At 38.3% G+C, this 22,453-nt stretch overlaps 1 protein-coding gene and 1 long non-coding RNA gene across 2 annotated transcripts in view; both read right to left on the minus strand.

Annotated features, from left to right (window-relative positions):
* Positions 1–22,453, minus strand: part of LOC105391488 (inactive dipeptidyl peptidase 10) — a 134,949-nt gene that overhangs the window by 88,091 nt on the left and 24,405 nt on the right. The gene's annotated exons all lie outside the window — the stretch shown is intronic.
* On the minus strand, positions 6,712–8,646 carry LOC119691623. The gene is made up of 2 exons (XR_007267467.1): positions 7,351–8,646; positions 6,712–6,942 (listed from the first exon to the last, which is right to left on the minus strand). It is a non-coding gene; the product is annotated as an uncharacterized LOC119691623 (long non-coding RNA).

Here is a 22,453-nt window from a genome sequence, read left to right on the forward strand (position 1 = left end):
ATCGATCTGCATCGGGAACTATATAGTTTCAGATGGAAAATTACACAACAGAAGAGTACATATATTTAAACGCTGTTTTAACCAACTGAGTATACACATGTATCGGCACAGATATGGACAAATGAAGGGAAATGCGAGAGAACATCGTGAGGAAACCTGCACATCTAGATTCTAGATGTGTATCCATTGTACTTATCCCAAAACGGCGATATGGTTCGCAACCTATCACGTGAGTACAAATGTGCTGCGAAAAGTGGGTGGCTCGCTTGTGAGCCACCTCTGACTACCCCTTCGGGGATTACAGTCGTGAGTGCATATGTATGTATGTAAGAAAATAACAGATAAATAGTATAAATCCAATTTAAAATTTATCTGAATGAGAATATACCTGAATACTAGTTTAAAAAACCATAAACAATACCTACTCTACTACTAATGATGCATGTGCTGTGCCGTACAGTTTATTATTAAGAGGGTTTGTGCCGGATTTGTGCCAAAGTCTTTGATCGTAATGTGCTCGAGTTGTTTCACAAAAATATGAGCACTTTGTTGTAACTTTGTAAGCTATAATTAGATTATTTTTATTTGATTTACGTGAAATATAGCATTAGGTAATGATCCTATTTTATAACCGAATAAATATGGGGAAAACAACATTTCGAAATATAGTTATTTTTTATGACAAAGAAAAAATATTCAATGAAATTATGAAGCATTCAGTGAGCACTGTATTCAATTTGCTTTTCATATTAAATTGAATTATATACGCACTTAATATTAATGTTTGTTTTCAGAGTATAATTTCTATATAGGACGTGGAGTAAGCGTCTTTCTATATTGGGTTTTAAATTTTATGCACATGAGTTACTACGATTATTAACGTCGCTCAAATATATATAACTTTAATTCGTTTGTATTTCAGTGTAATGTATTTTAAAATATTAGATGGGTTTATTAAAACCACAAGAGCGAATCACCACTACTGGCAAACTTAAATTCTTATAGAACGAAGAAATATTAGACATTTACGTGAGCTGGGAACAGATAAGTTTTTGGCACTGTACAACGCTAGCGTATTGCCACGTTAGCCTGTGATAGACACACAGGTTGTGTAAGTTCGCAGTGTACAGTCGGATGTAAATCGTTGTACAGTTGCATACCTAGACTTGTAGTAGTAGGCACAGGGAGGCCGGCGCGCCACACCGGCGCCGCGCCGGGGTACAGGCTGGGTAAATAAAGCCATCGACTTTTTAATACGAACTATAGAGCGTTTCATCAAATAACATGACTTAAACAGACAAAATCCAACCTTAGTCCAATGTTATAAGGGTTTCGACAGACGAATTATCCGGTGAAACTGTCTATAGATGGAGTGTCAGTGCAAAGAAAAAAGTCTTGGCAAATAACACGAATTATTTAATATTAGCTTGGTTAGAAGACTTGTGACTTTATGGTTCTCATTAGGTGGAACTTGAAACGTTTTGACAGTCAACCTAATGCGGTCAGTTTTTAGGTTTGTTTTTGTATTTCATACTATATCTTGGTGTACAAATAAAGAGTACTCTATCTATCTATCTATCTATATCTAGTTCATATATCGTTAATCTAAGCCTTCAAGTATTTCTCTCCAAGTCTCACTGTCTCCACCTACAATATGATGATTATTTTTGGTTAAACTTTACAGAGGGGGTCACTCTCTAAATCAAAGAACTAACGAACAAGAATTGTCACGCAAACGGTACGGTTAATGCAACGGGATAGAGTTGTGATTAGCTAAGCTTGGGAACTCAGGCTTACCGAGACCCTATCGAGTTGTGTTAAGCAGTCGAATGGCGGTCGAATGGCGTAGTGGTTAGTGGCCCTGACTGCTATGCCGAAGGTCGCGGGTTCGATTCCCGGCTGGGGCAGATATTTGTTTAAAGACAGATATTTGTACTCGGGTCTTGGGTGTTGATATTTAGGTATATTAAATTTGTATCTATCTATGTATTTGTGTAGATATATCAGCTGTCCGATACCCATAACACAGGCTCTGCCTAGCTTGGGGTCGGATGGCCGTGTGTGAGATGTCCCTACATATTATTATTAAGCGTAATAATAATAATAATAATAATAATGTCCTCTTAGCCGAATTTCGACTACGGCGGCCAATCTCATTTGAGATCAGCCATCTACGCAGGAGTAGATTATAGTGCCCAAGTGTGTGCGCAGTACACAGGAGCACTCTCTGTTCCATCACTCTCATAGCCCAATGGGACGGATTGACCGACACGACTGGAGAGAGCTAGGCGCAGGACCGACTGCTTTACATGCCCATCCGACAGCATGGATCGTTTCACTGTTTCGGACATCAGGTGATCAGCCTTCTATGTCCTAACCAAACTTAGAACCACAATTTAGAAACACAAATTGATGGTCCCACTCGGGAATCTAACCCGGGACCTCTGGGCCATGAAGTGAAGCTTCTACCACTAGACCACAGAGGCAGTTAATATTATTAAGCGTACGGATTGCATTAGAGCTCTTCTTCATTCCTTCGTTCAACTTCGGTAGTGAAGTGACCCCCAGTAGGTACTGTGCGACCGAGGGTCAGCTATCAAATGTAATTTGATTACTTCCTTCCTTTCTCGATAGTTTCTACTTTGCATGAAAGTCGGAACCACTTCGGGACTTTCCCGTATAAGAAAATCGATATTCAATTACCTACTTATTTCAAGTATATCGAATTGTATAGAAAATCACCAAATTACTCCTAAACAGAAAAGGCTAGCTTAATTACTTCTTCTGCAACATTGAAGTACATTAACAGAGCTGGATATCACCGACGAAAAACATTAATTTTTTTTTAAAATTTTAATTCAATTTTTAAAAAAATTGCCTTTTTGGTTTCAGTATTTTTTCATTGCTCCTGACTGTATTATAACTTCACTCAAAACCATTCAAAATTCGCTCTCTTACCCTTTGGACCTTAGACAGAACACATCTATTTTCCGAAATATTGTAATCTCATTTATTGGCACCTCAGGAAAATGTGTTTACAAAAAAGAAAGAAAGATAATTTCATTAAGTATTTAATTTATTTGTAATAAACTCAGAAACAACAAAGACATAGGCATAATCAATAAAAAAAAAAACACGCACTCACGCCTTGTACTAATGTACTCCCTTGCGGGGTAGGCAGAGGTGCATTGCTGCACCCACTTTTCGCCAGAGTGTTATGTTAGTCCCAATGTAATAGGGGGCGGGCCTATTGCCATTTTACGGGCACATCCAAGACCCGAGAAAAAATATCTGTGTTTAAACAAATATCTGCCCCAGCCGGGAATCGAACCCGGGACCATCGGCTCAGTAGTCAGGGTCACTAACCACTACGCCATTCAATAAATAAAAAGTATTAAAAAAAATGGTGTGAGTGTGGCTTCCCGGTGCTGAACCGGTTATAGCTCAGTTTGATGCTAAAGGTATTGTATTGTATTGTATTTATTATTCATAATATTCATTACATGTCAGGGAAAAAATAATAATAACAATATAAAAATAAAGTCATACCTACCTAAACTAAAATGAAATACTAATATAACATTAAAATGTACTTAGTAGTACAAAATTCAAACAATGGTAAATTATACAAAAAATTATAATCATAAAAATAATAAAATGTCAAGACTAAAAAATTTATAAGAATATACAATGTCAGTAGTTAGAAGTCGAGAAAATAAAAATCAATATAATTTAAGTCTTCCTGCTAATGAATTCACCCACAGTGTAGAAGGCGTGCTGGACAAGCCACCTTTTTAAATATTGTTTGAAAGCTGGCAGTGACGGCGCATCCTTGATCTCAGTAGGTAAAGCGTTGTAGACCTCCGGGCCACACACGTGCACGGACTGCGCGCACCTCGCCAGCCGGTGCTGGACGGCGAGCAGCTGCCCCGCGCGTCTGGCTCTTTGGCTTTGCTTGTAGAACTGCAGATTTTTCCTGACAAACAAGGCTACCTGCAGTATGTACAAGGAGGGTACCGTCAGCAGATTGAGCGCGATGAAATGGTCGCGTGCCGACTCATCGCATCGAACTCGGGCTATAGCACGCACTGCTCTTTTCTGCATGACGAATACCCTGTGCCAGTCAGCCGCGCGGCCCCACAGCTCGATCCCATATGTGAGGAGAGACTGGATCGTGGCAAAGTAGCACGATCTCACCACCTCACTCGGGACGGTGGCTGCGAGCCGCGACAACGCGAAGCACGCGCCCCCGAGTCGGCCGCACAGCCAGTCGATGTGCGCATCCCAGAAAAGGCCGCTGTCCAGTCTGAATTCTAGAAAGCAGGACTCATTGACTTGCGACAAGGTCTCCTTCTCAAGAGTCACCTGGAGTGGGCAACCGCGTCTACCTGCCAGGTTAAAGTGCGGCAGATGGGTTTTCTTCGGATTCAAGGCTAAGCCATTGATCCGAAACCATTTAGCCAGCTGCCCGGCAACTACACACAGCCGCTCCTCCAGGTCTTCGACTGAGCTTCCAGTGACAGTCGCTGCAACGTCGTCAGCATACATCGTCTCGTGAGCGTCAGGTATGGAATCAGGTAGGTCATTCATCAGTAGGGAAAATATAATGTTGGAGACCGACGAACCTTGCGGAACCCCGATCTCAGTTCCCATCTCGAGTGACCTAACCAGCCCTCTCTCTCCCACCACAACTTGTTGTCTATCTGACATGAAGTCGCTAAGTAGATTGAGAGCAGGTCCCCTGACCCCATAGTGCTCCAGTTTGGCCGTGACGATGGAGTGATCGGCCACATCAAAAGCTTTCGATAGGTCGCAGCATAGGACAGCGACATGCCGGTTGGCGTCGCGCGCGCGCAGCACCTGCCACACCACCTCGCGCGTCAGGTCCGTGGTGGACCGGCCCGCTCGGTACGCGTACTGCCGCTCCGTCAGCACGTCCGCGTCGTTGAGGAACTCCGTGAGCCGCGCGCTGATGCCGCTCTCTAGAACTTTTGCAGGAGCTGGGATAATAGCAACAGGGCGATACGCGTTCCCGTCCTCCTTTTTCCCTTTGCCCTTAAAAATTTGTGAAATTTTTACGCGCTTAAGGGACACGGGATATATCCCCTCGCGTATGCATCGATTATAGAGAGCAGCCAGCGTGGTACAGACCGACGGTGCGATCAGTCTCATTAGGTCGCAGGACATATCATAAATATCTTTACTAGGTTTTGGTGGGATCAGTCTAGTAATGCTGACATAGACTTCCCGCGGCGTAAAGAGCCTGAACCGCAAAGATCGGTCTAGTGAGCGGCGCACGGAGCTCAACATCGCGCGGTACATCAGGAGGTCTGCCTTTGGGGCGTTGCACTCCGTGGCGGCCTCAACAAAACGCTTGTTCATTGCGGTGATGAGCTCCACTTTTGAGGCGTATTTGCACCCCTCTGGCGTCTTCACAAGGTCCGTGAAGTCGACTGAGGTCCGAGAATGGCGTCCTAGTTCCTCGTTCACTACCTGCCACATCGTCTTGCACTTATTTTCACTGTCACTAATTTTGTTAGACAAACGACTCGTCCGTTCACGTGTCAACATTATTTTGTATTTGTCAGTGTAAATATAGCGCTGGTTTTCAGTTAAATACCTGAACAAGGACCAACTGGATTTCACGCATAATGGCCCACCTTAGAGCCTAAATGCGGAAAATCAGCTCGCCATGATAGATAAGGACCTACTGGTAGAGAATGCTACTAGCATAGTTCGCCTTTGTACCAATTTACTTTGTGCAATAACGAATTTAATCACCAACATTGACATATTACTAGCGTAAGGACAGGGCAAACCAATCAAGAAAATGCATTGACAAAAGAATAAAGAGGACTTGGCATAAAAATCGGTACTTAAAAATATATCGTCGTCTCTTTTTAACTTATTGGTGTTATCGTACGTAAAAAAGGACAACAGTAGTTTTGTCTTTGCCTAAAATTACAACATTGCGATCGGTCGCCATGTTGATTTACCAAGATTGACATCCAAACACAAGGTACTTCAGCTGTCAAACAATTTGTTTGTTTACATTTTTCAAGAAAAAAGCCGCCATTTTAATTTTTAATATAGTGCCACAAACTTATCTGTTCCGGTGAGAGCGAACTAAATTTCGCTCTCACCGGAACAGATAAGTTTGTGGCACTATAAGCGCATTTTTTTCGTTGATATGGCATGTCCTCTCTTTATTCTTTTGTCAATGAGAAAATGGCACGGTCCTCAGTTGACAGTTGTTTGTCAAGGAGAGATAATCTTTTTTTGTGAATCTTGTGATAAATATGCCTAGTTGTATTGTAAAAGGCTGCAAAAACTATGATGCAAAGGTTAAAAAGGAAGATAGAATATCGTACCATCCTTAAAATCATTGAGTATGAATGGTCTGGAGAATATGAAAGGCTTACTCGCTTACTCGACAACTTCAGTGCATTGTACTCATTCAAAAACGGCGATACGGCTCGCGACCTATCATGTGAGTATAAAATGTACAGCGAAAAGCTGACTGACAAAAAGGGTGACTTCGTTTATTAATCATTCCTAATTAAATTTAACTATACCTAATTAATTTGAAATTAGTATTTCTAACCCATGTTCTCGAATTCATCGATAACACTTATCGATAATTGTTACATCCATTGGCAAGAAAAATGAAGACACTGTGTTCATTATTATAAATGTCACTTCACAGTTCAAATTTTATTTATTTCGTTTATTTTTCAAAAGCATATTACAATAGGTACATAAGTTTGCAACAAAAACCTGCCGCTGAAACCACGCAGACAGATGACAGTTATCTTGTTTGTATGAAGAAGGTTTCAGTAAAATGTTCTGAAGGGCGTATCCTTCCTTTTGAAATCATTGATCATCAAGTACCATTATGTGTTTGCGATTACTTTCATGATAAGCGGCAACTGCAAAAGCCATCTGAAAAGAACACCACTTTTGTAAAAAAATAATGTAGGTATAAATATAGAAAGAGGAAATAGGAAACATCGGCTTTTATTATGGAGTTTTATATTTATATACTATCTCAACAGCAACACATCTCGTGTAACTTTATTAAAATTAGGTTAGTTTTTGCATTCTGTCTGATCAGTATAATAATTGAACTATTACGTATACGTGTAACAACTGTATTGTACTATCTCTAGGCTCTAGATCTAGACAGTCTCTAGGCATAACATGAGGATTGCAATGCGAACTAACTTGCAGGTTTCATTTACACCATAATAATAAGGTGCGCGTGATTTTCATTAAATGCAGCAAGATTTCAAATTCAAACATATTTGAAAAATATAAAAAAATACAATTAAATTGTTGTCTGTAACTTACAGCTAAGGCGGCGATGACGAAGGCTGTAGCTGGCGACATGTTGGAGCGCGGGGCTGCAGTGACACCAGCGCTCACTACGCGCCTTTTAATAGCGCTGTGTTTAGTTTGTTTATCTGTTTCGTGTAGAATCGGTAAACTTAATAATGATGTTTGTTTATTTGAGAAAGGTTGCATCATTAATAGAAAAAGATTAAAAAAAAACATTAAGTACATTATATCAGAAGTCGAAGACGTGGCACAGGACCGGTCAGAGTGGAAAGCTATACTTCGAGCCCTATGTGTCCCTGATTAGGAATCCCAGGACCTGATGATGATGATTTATTATTTTTATTATTGTTTTTATTCATAATACAATACACAGTATAATTTACAGCACTCTGCCAAACTGCATGCAAGCAGTTTAATGATGAAGTACATCATTAAAATAATCAACTAAATACAGGGTGGAGTTTATAGGTTACGATCGGTTGAAATATTTAGAAAATTTTATACAATAATTTTGGAATTGTACAATAAAACAATAATGTAGTTCCCGAAACATACACACCAAGATGATAATTTACTGCAATATTTCATAACTTATCATCATTATAACTTTATTATGCCATAATAAGGATGCGATTAATGATTCTAATTTTAAAATTATCGTAATTAATATTTGAATTGCAAGACATATTGAAAATGGTTTTTCATCACTCATGCTCTGAAAGTAGTTGAAGATGAGATGAAGTAGATGCATTATTTTGGCGCATCAATGCATCTCTGCCTACCCTGCAATCGAGTACATTTTGCACATAAGTCCAGTAGAAAGCGAGGGTAATGTATGATGGGTCAGTACTTGGCTGACCTCGCGGCTTCAGTGTGCCAATCACGAATATTGACGATTCTAGTTGATAGATAATTCGATAGCAATTTCTATAACATATTGATCAGCGCCCCAGTCGGTAACGTTCGTCTTCTTCTTAAATTGAAGAGCCTTGCTCTTGTTGGTGTAGTTGCCACCACCGCAGTCTGTCACAAGCCAGTTCCTTCATTTCTTGGTACGACACGACCTTTGCCTTGTTCTTAAGTCGGTAACGATAGAAACTAATAAAAACAATACAAACTCCAGTTAACCGTCTATCAAATTACTAACCACTAGAGTCGACAATATTCGTGATTCGCACACAGATATCGATTATCGTTTATCGGTCACTATCATGTATATTCATAGTCGGAGTCTCCAGAAGTAGACCATACCGTGGGACGCCCTCCGCTGCTGTGGAACGACGACCTTATATGATACTAATAGGGTGAGGAAGTGAGACCCATCACTTCACGTTGAACGGCTGAACCGATTTTCATGAAACATACCTAAGAACACTTGGAGTAACATTACCTATAATCTTAAAAAACAAAACGAAAAACCGGTTCAGTCGTTTGGGAGCTACGCTACCAAGATAAAGATACACAGAGATATACACTGACACGTTAAACTTATAGCACCCCTATTGATGTACCCGTATCACGAAAATTCGAGCTAACGAATAGAATCGAAGGCGAGTGCGACTATTGTCAACTTGACAGCACTTTCGAACACTTTTTACCTTTCGAATGAGTTTCAAAAAGAATGACCACAGAGTACATAATATTATTCTGACAATGACCTATGGAATGATAGCTGTCAAACTTTCGCAAATCTATACACCGCCATTTTGTTGTTGACAGGTTGACAGCACTTTCGAATAGACTATCGAATAGAATGTGCTGCGGCTTTTTCCGGATCGCTCTACTGGTCAGGGATTGAAAACTGGTGTTGTGGGCATAATTCGAGCACGCATTTTGGACAGTAAATATTGTAACAGCCGTTATGGAGTAAATATTGGAGTGAGAGTGGCGACATCTGTCGACAAGCCGGCGCCCAGCGCCAAATCACAGACACTTGATATGAAACTCATGTTTTGTTTACTCACAACCAGAAATAATGGGTGCTATAAGTTTCAAATACTTAACGAGAACAGGTGCTGATTTAAGACTAGTTAGTGTCTGACAAAAACACAAAAGGTAACATAATTATAACATAGGTACGGTGTCATGTGACTGGCACTGGCTCATTAAATTTACCAACCCAAGACCTTGAAGCATAGCTTGACCAAGCTGTCGGCATAAGTCTATGCTGTCGGTGTTCTCATGTCACCATAAATATAAACATCACATTCATATACCTATAATTTGAAACTTTATTATACATTTTACATTGCATACTTATGCTCTCGCTTGTCTCCTAGAGGGGTAGGCAGAGACTATGGACCTCCTCCGTGTAGTGATAGCGAGCCAGCCATGTGCCACGTACCTGACATAGGTACTTCTTTCGCTTTTTCTACCTTCATAAGAATTCACATACATGCTCGTCTGTTTCGGAAACTCCTATATCTTATAATTGTACAAAAATAACGGATTCATTATTTGAAAACATAATTCATGCATTAAACTTTTCATAACACGACTACAATTCCAGCTATTTTGATATACCTGGTGTAGCAATAGCGAGATTAGCAAGCGAGCCACATTAATTTAATATTGTGTACAATTTTAGCACATTACATACATTATTTGAATGAAGGCAGAAATTTAATTAAATGTCACTGGGAACTTTGTTTTATAATTACCGTTTAGACTTACAATAATCCCATAACTGTATGCCTAGTATACCCCTCAATATATATAGGATGTCCGACGGCGAAGTTTGAAAGGGCATGCCATTTTAAAACCCCGACGGAAAAATGGGGGGTATTATAAGTTTAAAGTGTTGTGTATATTACACATATATTATGTCTATGATAACGTAGCTCTCAAACGGCTGAACCAATTTTCGTTTTGTTTTTTTAGGGTTGTAGGTAATGTTACCTCGTGTGTTCCTGTAGCCATGTTTCATTACAGTCAGTTCAGCAGTTCTAAAAGTTATGCGACTTTTAGTGTTAAATTTCGGGGGGTTCTATTCTATTCTCTGTGGGGGTGTAAGTACCTGCACCTGGCTCTCTCGAGTGGAACCTTTGTGCATATCCCCAAGGTCTAAACTGCCTCCCTAAGCTTGGAATTTCGGGGGGTTTTAGCGTTCCTTAGGTAATACTAAAAGGAGACTTTGTTTCAATTTTAAATATAAGTAACTAACTAAACTGCATTGAAATAATTTGACGGTTTTATGTTTTTGATAATTCGTCTTGTGTATTTTCTGTGATACTGCGTTGTACCGGCTAGTATTTAGTTCACAGTAACAGACAAGGAAATCTATAAATACCGACAATACAACGGAACGTTACACATATAACGTTGTTTCGCGTTAAAAGCACATAAAGTGCAGTTTATGTGCGTTTTAACTAAACAAAGAAGCATCTACGCAGCCCTGCTCGTGTGTAGCTCCAATACACTTCTAGTTCAACCAAATTAGTAACAAGAAATATATTCTCATTCGTAGTAGTTTCCGAAGTATACGACCAAGAACGAGGTGAGTCGCTTTAGCACATCTACATATGTGAACCCACCAACCCGTAGTAGACCAGCGTGGTGGGAAATGGTCCAAGCTTAGGAAGGCAGTTTAGACCTTGGGGATATGCACAAAAATTTCACTCGAGATTGCCAGGTGCAGGTACTTACACCCCCACAGACAATAGAATAGAATAGAGTTGAGTTGCTATTTCAAAAGTAGAGTTTAGTTTAGAATGACCTCCTGAATCATCCCCTTTCGGCTTACAATATTTAACACCCTGTAGAAATACTTCAATATGATTGTAGATACATACGAGCAGGTAGGTAGGTACATGTTATCGGGAATACCCGAGCATATTTTATTATTGTAGGCTACAAATACATTCATCTTCCGACTGTCGGGCGCGGGTCTGAGCTAACACAAATGTTATTTTTGCTGTTTATAACCAAAATATGTATCTACGTTTTACGTAAGCAAAATATGAATATTATTTTTGAGCGTTTGATAAAAGTAAGTAAATAATAGTAAAGGACTGAAATTTTACCAAGTCGCAAAGGCTTTGGCTAAAGCTCAAACTCATTTCGCTATTCATACTTGAAATATCTGTAGGTACTTCCTATCTATTGAAATATACCTATACAGGGTGTTGCAAAAGGGTATACTAAGCCGAAACCTACATGTGCAGCATGGTACTATATCTAAACCCTGAAACTGAAATCAGAATTTCAAATTTCGCGATAAACAAAACACTTTCCATAGAAACTTTGTTGGTTACGTGACTTTTTACTATGGAGAATGATAATGTCTTGTCTGTTAAGGCCTAATTTCACACCATTCGGTTAGGTTAAAAATACCTCGGTTTGGTTACATGATGGACTGTTAAGGTTAGTGAGTGTCTCTTCATGCTAAATCAAGGGGTTAACTCCCTTAATCGTTTGATTAACTTAATTGCTGCTGTGGGGTTCCGTTAAGACTTGGTTAAGACCGGTAACCAGGCAACGGGTTGTTGACTTTTGACACATCTGTCAAGAATTCAAGATGGAAAAATGAAGAGCCTTTGATGAACAATATACGAACTAGATGTTGTGTGACATAAAAAATGAAGTGAAATACTGTTTGGGTTTTATATACTGTCAAACCGAGATAAAAGTTTTAATTTAATGTCCTAACCTCACTTGGAACCGCAATATAGAAACACAAATTGATGGCCCTACCTGGAAATGGAACCCGGGATCCCTGGGTGATGAAGCTGAGCTTCTACCACTAGACCACATAGAAGATTCAAGAAGTTTAACCCAATGACTTAATGACAACTATTGAATTAAGTGAAAAATCTTCTAACAAAATATTTTAAAATAAGACCTTACTTACAAATTGATGTGTTATTTGTTAGACGACCGAATGGCGTAATGGTTAGTGACCCTGACTACTGAGCCGATGGTCCCGGGTTCGATTCCCGGCTGAGGCAGATATTTGTTTAAACACAGATATTTGTTCTCGGGTCTTGGATGTGCCCGTAAAATGGCAATAGGCCCGCCCCCTATTACATTGGGACTAACATAACACTCTGGCGAAAAGTGGATGCAGCAATGCACCTCTGCCTACCCCGCAAGGGAGTACATTAGTACAAGGCGTGAGTGCGTGTTTTTTGTGTTTTTTTTTTATTTGTTGAGTCGTTTCTTTTGCACTGACACTCCATCTAGTTCGTTGTATTGTTTTTCAAAGAGCATGGCGTAATGATATTATTTTCAATGACGCACGTCAAAAAGCAACCTCGATAGAAATAGTAACCATGGCAACCTCAAAACCAAAAAGTTTGGTTGTTTGAGGTTGTTTGACATCACAGAGACATAGACACCAATTTCAATGAATATGACAGAATATTGAATTAAGTGTGAGTGAATGATTCACATAATGCTTGATTTATGAATGGTCTGTTAGATTTTCGTCATGGGACTCATCCAATTAACAAGGGTATTAATCCTTAAACGAGTCGTCAGCAAATCCGTGATTTAGACTGTAACTAACAGAATCATGAGAAACCAGGTCTTAGGATTTATTGGTTAGCTTAACTAAAGGTTAAATAGCATATTCAAATGTATGTTTTTTATGTTTATACAAGCTATTTCTTGCTCACAAGTCAAGTAACATCCATAATTACATTTATAAATATAGCAGATGGAAAAACAACAAAAGTATAGGTTATCTTACCTAGAGTTAACTATAACGTAGGGTTAACATTCTTCATGAAGACATCATCAAAAACGAAAAACACACACGAGAATGGGAGATTTTCAACCATAGACAAAAACCGATTATAGATGGCACTGCATTTTTTTTAGCCGGCCTGGATTCTAGTCCTTTCAGCCAATACAAAAACACAATGGATGTGAATTCAACCATATGCGATAACAACTGTTATAATATTAAGTGTTTTGTTTAAGAATGAGACAGCTTTGTACCATTTATCACATCATCCGTCCCCTCAGCAGAATGCAGCTGATAAAAAACGACAGGCCGGATGCCATCTATCGGACGAGTTTGGAACTTTTAAACTGTCAAAGAAAATCTCCCATTAAAGTTAGCTCCGAAGAAATCGTTCTAAAATCCGTATCTTTCCTACACCGCGGTTCCATTCGACTCTTTTCAGGTCAAGTTAAAAGGATTCTGAAAACAAATGGATTACGACTTTATTACGTTTAGTTTGTGTAAATAAAAGATTTAACGTTCTATTTTAACTCTTGGTATTTTAATTTAATGAAAGATTGAGAAACAAAGATTGTATTAAATGATGATTTGTGGGTATCCGCTTTTTGAAGAAAAAAATAGGACTGTAGCTTAGAGTTACTGAGTCATTCAATATATTAATGATCGGTCTGGTTTTGTCCTAATGTATGATCATGGTTAATCTGCTAAAAACTCTAGCTAAAGAGTGTGTCAATCGAGTTTTATTTGTAAACATAGTAATATGTATCTGAACGTCATCGGCACTCAAACCTGTGCAACAGTAACTCCAACAATTTATCCAACGGGACAACTTTGAAGGAACATCTCAAGTCCATCGCTTCGCAGATTCCAACAATGTCTCCCGACTGTTGTACGAACGGGGTTTAAGTGTTGTTTGTGGAATTTATGTGCTAGTGGGTTTGTTGGATGTAGTGTTGGTTATACTCGCTTTTATGAACTGAGACATTAAGTGAAGGATATTTAAATGTTTATTATCCAGTACGATACAGCGTTACGGCTCGCGATATATCACGAGTACCTACGAGAGTATCGGTGAGTACAAATGTTCGGCTTTTTAGTCATCATCGGTAGAAATAAAGTTCATACATTGTGTTTGAAGGACTGACGTCACAGTATTGCCACTTTGTATAAGTAGGTAACTTTGTTATTTTAAAAATAAAATTAATATAAATAAAAAGATGCAAACGTGTCTCATATTTTTATCATCTTCAATAATGGTCACTGCACATAACCCGTAACGTAAGGCGATCGCCTCTTTTTTCATCTGTTACTAGTAGGACGCGACATTTAGGGTGCTTACATAGAGAATCGGGTTCCCTGTGTCTACCTGTACCGGTAACCTGATTATGCGAAAGCGCTCACTCACGGAGCATTTCCCAGATTTTTAAATGTCATGAGCGCTTTCGCATAATCAGGTTACCGGTACAGGTAGATACAGAGAACCCGATTCTCTATGTAAACACCCTTAGGAAGCAGGCCTTGAATGTAAATGTTTGTGTACTTAGTAATAATTATAAAGCTTAATTTATTATTTCGCAATAGCGAATAACAACGAAGTTACTTTACATACAATTATTCTGAACTTTGTTTATTTAACTGTTTTCTGAAGCTGAGCAAAATTACGAAAGTATTTATTCTACAGAGACAGGTTAAAACCACAAGCCTTAACATATATTATACGTACATATTTATACATTGAAGCGTCCGTAGTCGAGCTGGCTTCAGTAATCGTAACCGATCACTGAGGTGAAGCAACAACTGGCACGGTGAGCCATTGGATGGGTGACCGATTTCAAGTGGTTCTTTTCTTCTGTGCTTCGGACGGCAGCGTCAAAAACGGCGACACGGCGCGCGACCTATCACGTATGTATAAATGTACAGCGAAAAGCATGTAACTCGCTTGCGAGTCACCTCTGACTATCCCTTCGGGATTACAGTCGTGAGCATATGTATGTATGTATGTATTTACACATTAATGAGGTTTATAGATATTTAAAGTTGTATACTGGTATACATTATTTTATACAACTTGGCAATCGATTTCATAGGTTAACGTTAACCCCCCTTAAAGCCCTCTTCCTGAGTTGAGGAAGTCTAGTCTAGTATTGATTCAATTTCACCCTGTATTTACGTTCTAGTCACTTGAGGATTAGAGTATACTAGCAATTATTATCTATATCTACAATTTATGTAACACTAACTGTTCCCCCGCGAGCTTCGCTTCGCCTTAAAAAGTTTTCCCATGGGAATTCCAGGATAAAAAGTAGCTTATGTTCTTTCATAGGGTCTAGACCATATGTATACCAAATTTCATTTAAATCCGTTTAGTAGTTTTGGCGTGAAAGAGTAACAGACAGACACAGTTACTTTCGCATTTATAATATTAATATATAAATATATATTTAGGATATCAGTTTGAATTTATTTAGGTAACTAATACTACACCGACTGTGGTTGAATAACGCCCTATTTTATTTCTCCCCGAATCCGTGACAGTGTCGCCAGGGCGCCCCGCCGGGGCACGATTCTCGTGACTCCAAAGATAAGAAATCCAGATTCGAAATCAAGCTTTTTTAAATACAAAAATTTATTTTAGCTTTAGTTTACAAAGTATTATCCATAAAATTCATAAAAATGTGTTAATAACAATGTGTCCTTAGTCTATGTTAGTGAAAACATCAAAATAAAATAGAAAAACAATGTCAAAGTATTAATTTACAAATAAATAAACATGCCATTTTTTTTAAATTGAATATATGTAGGTAATTACATAATTTCTTTGATATTGAAACTAGTAACTGTAGGTTATTCAAATGAATTTATGATGTATTTATGTAACACGCTAGATAATAAACGTCGATAGTGTCAAGAAAATAACAATCGGGACCTATATATTTTCCTCTTCTCGGCGAGTTAAAACACTAGCTATCAAGCTATAGATTAGCGTTTGTCAACGCAGTCTGTCAGATTTGCGCATGTACTGTATGTACTGACTGCCCAGTTGGCGATATGTCATGCGGTCTTTTTATCCATTATACATACAGATAGTCCCAACAGTCAATGAAAGGCTGATAGGCCAGCTTAGGAGTTACCAGAATATTGCAACATGACCTAAGTAAAAAGTCGATAGTTTTCGAGATATTGACACTTTTATAAATTTGCTGAAGGCGTTGACGTTAACTTTTGGGTCCGCCTGTATTATCTCCAGGGTTACCAGAATAATCCCCTACGTTTAAAGAGACATCTGCAGGATTTATGGCGCCCTGGTAACAAATACGCGAATATATTCCATTCCACGGCTGTCTCCGGCGTATCTGGGTGCTCTGTGGGGAGCTTATCACTAAATAACCCTTCTTCCAGTGATAGATACGATAAGAAGTTGTGTTGTATTACATTATAAATCCTAAACAATAAAAAGCTGCAAGCTGAAGTGACAGTTGGTCGTATATGCCAAAAACGGCTGAGGACAGAGTGTGAGAGTGGCTTTGGCTTTGACAGGCTTAGTGCCAATTTCTTCATAGTCAGTTAGAGCATAACCAGGGAGTAGTGGTTTTTTTTTTTTTTTTAAATTTATTGATACACAAAACAGTGCTATATACAAGGCAATACAATGATGACAGGGTTACAGCTTAGTTCTAGTATTAGCACCAAACTTATGTGTATACAGCCTGATTAATTTAGTACACAATATACCAAAAAGAATAATTAAAAAAAAAATAATTAAAAAATACGAAATAATCACAAATTTGGTTGAGTTTTGACACATCTGTCATGAATTTTATATGGAGATGAAGTATAATTGACTAACCATCCCTGGTCGGTTAGATAAACGGCTATGGAAAAATTGGCACTTGGGTATGTATATGTTACTGTAAAAGCCCGAGCAACGGTAAATCCTAGGATTTACCAGTAAATCTTAGGATTTACCAACATGAGTTGGTAAATGTAAGGATTTGTGAAAATGGGTCATTTTTTTCGGGCTTTTACCATTAGAATTTGGTAAAAGCTAGGTTTTACTACTGACACCTAGTTAAAGTTGGTTTTGGGAATAAAACAAAGATTAATTATTACCTATTATTAAAGATAGGTAGCTAGGTTAAAAAAAATACTTGTTACAACACGGAGTGCTGTTATGGCATTTTGAATTACAAAGTAATCCTGATGACTTGCAAGTGCATTTCTTCGACGAGCATTTTTTGAGACAGTTACATTTTTTCACACAAGCAAGCTTGTGCTGAGCGAGTTGCCGGGTAAGTAGGCAACCCGACTGTCAGACGTTTTCAAGCCGCCCGAAGGCCTCTAACTTGGCTTAACGACTGCTGCCGAAGCAGCAACCGGGACCCACGGCTTAACGTGCCGTCCGAAGCACGAAAGCATCCAGAAAAGAACCACTTGAAATCGGTCACCCATCCAATGGCTGACCATGTTGTTGCTAAACCTCAGTGATCATTTACGATCACTGAAGCCCGCTTTTACCATTAAGAGTTGGTAAATCTTAGGTTTTACGCGTAAATCTTAGGATTTACCGTTGTTCGGGCTTTTACAGTAACATATATAATATAATAACGTTAACGGTGGATTACATACATAGATCGCTTGATAATAAATATGCAAATTGAAACACCGATCTCTTATTATTCTTTTTTTGCGTGGTAAAATGAACGAATGCATGTGTGTAGAGTGCATGAACAATATTTATTTTAGTTATGTACAATAACTGTAAGTGCACGAGTACAGATAAATAAAACATATGTGTTTACATTCCCAGTAACAGTATACACAGGTGAAAAGGTACATAGATGAAGTAAAGAATATGGTGCAGCGGTTAGCACCGCTGATTCTTGTGCCGAAGGACGCGGGTTCGAATCCCAGACGGTCATGAAAGGCAGAATAGATGCAGCGTAAGGATACCTGAAATTGTAACGGAACTGAACTGAGTTACGAGAAACTGACATCAGTTTCGCAACAAAAGTCTTGTAACTATTCGCAGTTTCGTTAGAAAACCCTTTAGTGTTTGAAAAGCTCTATAACAGACTGTCTGGGTAAATTATATTCTCATCGTATAGTACTCAAATGGGAGAATTAAATTATTACAAGATACTTTCCCCAAAAGTTATGAAGGCGTTTAACTATCACGGTACTAAAATAGACATAAAATAGGTAAAGTATACACAGTAGGACACAAGAAAGCGGAGTACTTAGGTCTCACAGTGTTTCTTAATTCGTGTTGTATAAGAGTTATATTTCAACGGCTGCTACGTTTGGGTTGGTTTCACTGTAGGCAGTTTAAGTTAAATATTGACAACCAAAAATGTATTAACGGGCAGTTATTTTGTATAAGTTCTTTTATTATTGCCTATTTAATATCAGGCTTCGCGAACCCCCTGTATCGTAGTCAAGGTATGTATCATTGTTAGTAATTATTCAGTTTCATATTTCAAATTAATTGTGGATCTTAATCTTACCAAATGTGTATGGCATTGCACCTAGTGGTCCTAAAACCCTGGGCGGGGTGAGGCCATCGTGTAGATACTTACCTGAAAAACAAGGAAACAGAAAGTTAGGTACCTAATATTAAGTGATTTCGTGATACATGAAGAAAGTTAGCGTGATAATAAAATTGTATGAATAACGACATGGGAGACGATACTGAAATGAAATACCTAGATAATATAGAGTGGAACCAGGATAACGCAAGAGAAGTTAAGAAAGATATTTTTTTTATCAAACCATTAACTTCGGGTGGGGTACGAATGTGATGAAATTAAATATCTAATCAAATCTTATATCTCTATACTTTCAAAGCAACAGTGATGAACAAAATAATCTATCGACGCAATTAATTATGTGTTGAGGATTACCGACTTATTTCAATTTAACAGTAATCGTTATTGATTTGTAGAAAATGGTGAGGCTCCCCCGGTAAAAGGTACTCAGAGGTGCGATCAGAGGATTCGATATTATTTTCGAAACTTTTACCAAACGCTAAACGTATATAAAATAGTATTTAAATCAAATTTTAAATACATTTTGTACCAACTGACAGACGTATGACAGGCAACTAAATACGTTTAGCGTTCGGTGAAATTCCACCTAACATGGAAATGTCACTTTTGGAACTAACAAATTTGCCTTACATTTTGACAGTGACAGTTGACGATACGCAAAGTAAACGGAGGTTTCGAATCTTATAATCGCTGCACAGTTTGAATATATATATATATATATCTCTACAGCACCCGGCTCCTGACGTCCCATTTAAACTGACCTAGTTTCTCTGCCAGGCACTATATTGCGTGAAAATGGGAAGTTTGACAGAAATTTTACCAGATTCAAAGTTCAATTATTAAAATAATTATGTCAATTTTGAGAATGATTCTCGTTCTAATGACATTTCCTAGCACTAGGCATAATTATACCTTGTAGGTAATAAGATTATAATAAAAAACACAAAAGTAAAAACAAAATGGAGACATTTTGTAAGGCACCCGAGAAGCTAAATAAGATTTTTGCAACACCCTGTATAAAATGTCTTATTGTTGCTACCTTAGCGAGGGAGATCCAGACAAATGTGAAGGTACCCTTATACATTATTTATAAAGTGCGGACGGAATGGAAATAAATGGTGTGTAAGGAGCTTTATAGAGACAAAAAGGCTTATTATTACCTTAGTTTTTTTTACGTGGATAATGTAATAAATATAGTTGATAGCAAAATAATGTGATGTTTGACTGTATTTTGTTTTTTTAACGCCTCATTTGGAATCTACGGTGTATATGGTGACTGATGAATTGATGATAAATTGCCTGTTTGATATACACAAAATAATATGTATACAGAAGTGTTCGAAAGTGGCATACTAGGCCAAAAGGGGGTGACTCAGAGGTTTGAGATTTTCCAAAAGTTGAGTTGGATGACCCCTGGAGCAGCCTCGGCTTAGTTTACCACTTTCACAACACCCGGTTTAAGTTTATAAAAGGTGGACTTAATGCTAAACTAAATTGGTCCAGGACAACCAGCTACTTGTCTAAAGTAGTCATTCCTGCGGGCCGGAGGGCCTCCCACGCTACGTTTTCACACTCTAATGAGACTAGGGAACAGAATTCCTCTCATTTTTCTTTCACGCGTTCTTAAACCCATATCGTTTCCTCTTTACGACCGTTCTTTGAATAAAAAACCTTGAAGAAACAGATAAAAACAAACGGATACAATATTTATTTGCGTTGTCCCGGGTTCGATCCCGGCAGCAGTAAAATGGCAATCAAAGTCAGTTAGCACCTGTCTGTAGGTGATCGACAGTTTATATGTGTAGGACGGGTTAAAAACAATGTACAGAAACGATATCGTTTATTTGCAGGATTATTAATAATAATATGCTTAGGTATCTTTCTTACCTATATAAAATTGTATAATAATTGAAGATTTCACCTTACGAATTGAACACAACAAAATTATTATAGGTACTTATATTTTTTCATGATATACATATGTACTAACCTACCTACAAACACAAGGATAGAATGTCAAAATAAAGGTTACAAATCATTACGGAATAGAGTTCTTGCAAGTCAATAAACAAAAAGAAATCCTGATAGAGAAATGGTTCCTTCATTTATAAATAATGCTATCTAAAGCAATACTTTATGATAAAATTTGCAATATCCCTTTGTATACGTAGCAAAACTGGACATCGACTATAGATAGAGGGAAGGATGAAGGAAATCTTTTCGAGATAAGAAGGGTCTCAGGAAAATCCAAGATATTTAAGGGTCGGCAATAGGGAATCGAGGGTTGGCATTGTCATAGAATTATGTAGTAAATGATGCTTTACAGTCTTGAAAAAAATCACACAGGTAGCCGAAGAGTTTAGCTAGGTGCTGAATCATTCGAATTTAAGTAAATGCTTATGGATAACTGTAAATTAAATCTGAAAAACCAGTAAATCACACTCCCGTATTGTAACAACTGTGTCGTAATTATCAAGAATTTTCATATAATTCTTATCAAATTATAAAGATAAATGCTTGGACTAGGCGCTAAATACCTTGTTTTTTAATGAACACACACCTATTTAGTGTAAATTAATCCCAAACTTGAGCAATTTTTTTCCCTCAAAGCTCAAAGCTGAACGATTTTTCATTTGTTTTGGTTGGTTAATTATCGTTTGTGGATAATTAGGGTATAATTGGCATGCACCCAAAAAAAACAACTACGGCATCTATTGGTCTAACTGAACAACTTTCTCAAAGAAATATGAAATTTATTTATTTAATTCTTTATTGCATAAAGAATTAAATTAAATTTCATATTGTATATATATAAAATACATGTACAAAAGGTGGGCTTAATGGGCTTAATGGCTAAGAGCATTTTCTACCAGCCAACCTACAGGAGGTGCAGAAAAACTGGTGCAAATATTGATTGAGAAATTGGTTTAGGAGTATGTCATTTAAATCCTATAAGTACCTTTTTTATTTCATGTGGTTCAGTATGTGATTATTAGTTTCCTCTTTTTCATTGTAAACAGCTAGAGCGCCTCTAAAATAAATGGGGTTCCCGAAACATTTGACTGCGACCAAACATTTGTCTAAACTAACTCGGACCTGTCGCCGCAAATAACGACTCTCGCAATATGTACCCACATAAACTGCTATAAGTACAGGGTGTTACAAAACTGGTATATTAAGCCAAATGTTGGTGAATCTACGTCATTCTTTACAACTTTACGTCTGCGACTATTATAAATACGACACAGTCAGCCATCGCCGCTTGATCACAAAAATCTACAACCTGACTATTATAAAGACTACCACCTTACTCGTGTCATAGAACAGATGCTGAGTAATCGAAGGTTTTACGTAACTCATCAGGGAAAGGACAGTAGATGCATCTACTGTCCTTTCCCTGGCGACGTCAAAAAAATGGGCTACCACGGGGTAGCGTTCTGGCCCCTCTTTTATTTAACATCTACACCAACGACCAGCCGATTATCTCAGGTATAAAGCATATACTGTTCGCAGATGACCTCGCATTGGCATGTCAGCGCAAGACCTTCTAGAGTGTATAGCAGGGGTTGATATCTGCACTGACGGAGCTGTCTGCCTACTATGAGGCCAACCAATTGCGTCCTAACCCCAGCAAGACGAAGCTATGTGCTTTTCACCTGAAGAATCGCGAGGCGACGCGCCTACTTCACGTGCAGTGGGAGAGTCAATGGCTCGAGAACTGCCCGAACCCTAAATACCTTGGCATTACCTTGGATCGATCCTTGACCTACAAAGCCCATTGCACCAACACAAAGATGAAAGTGGTCGCAAGAAACAACATTCTTCGTCGCCTGACCGGTAGAACTTGGGGGGCTCACCTGCATGTTCTACGAACCTCAGCCCT

The sequence above is a fragment of the Plutella xylostella genome, chromosome 20 (assembly GCF_932276165.1).
Source record: "Plutella xylostella chromosome 20, ilPluXylo3.1, whole genome shotgun sequence".
In the NCBI taxonomy this organism is placed as follows: Eukaryota; Metazoa; Arthropoda; class Insecta; order Lepidoptera; family Plutellidae; genus Plutella; species Plutella xylostella.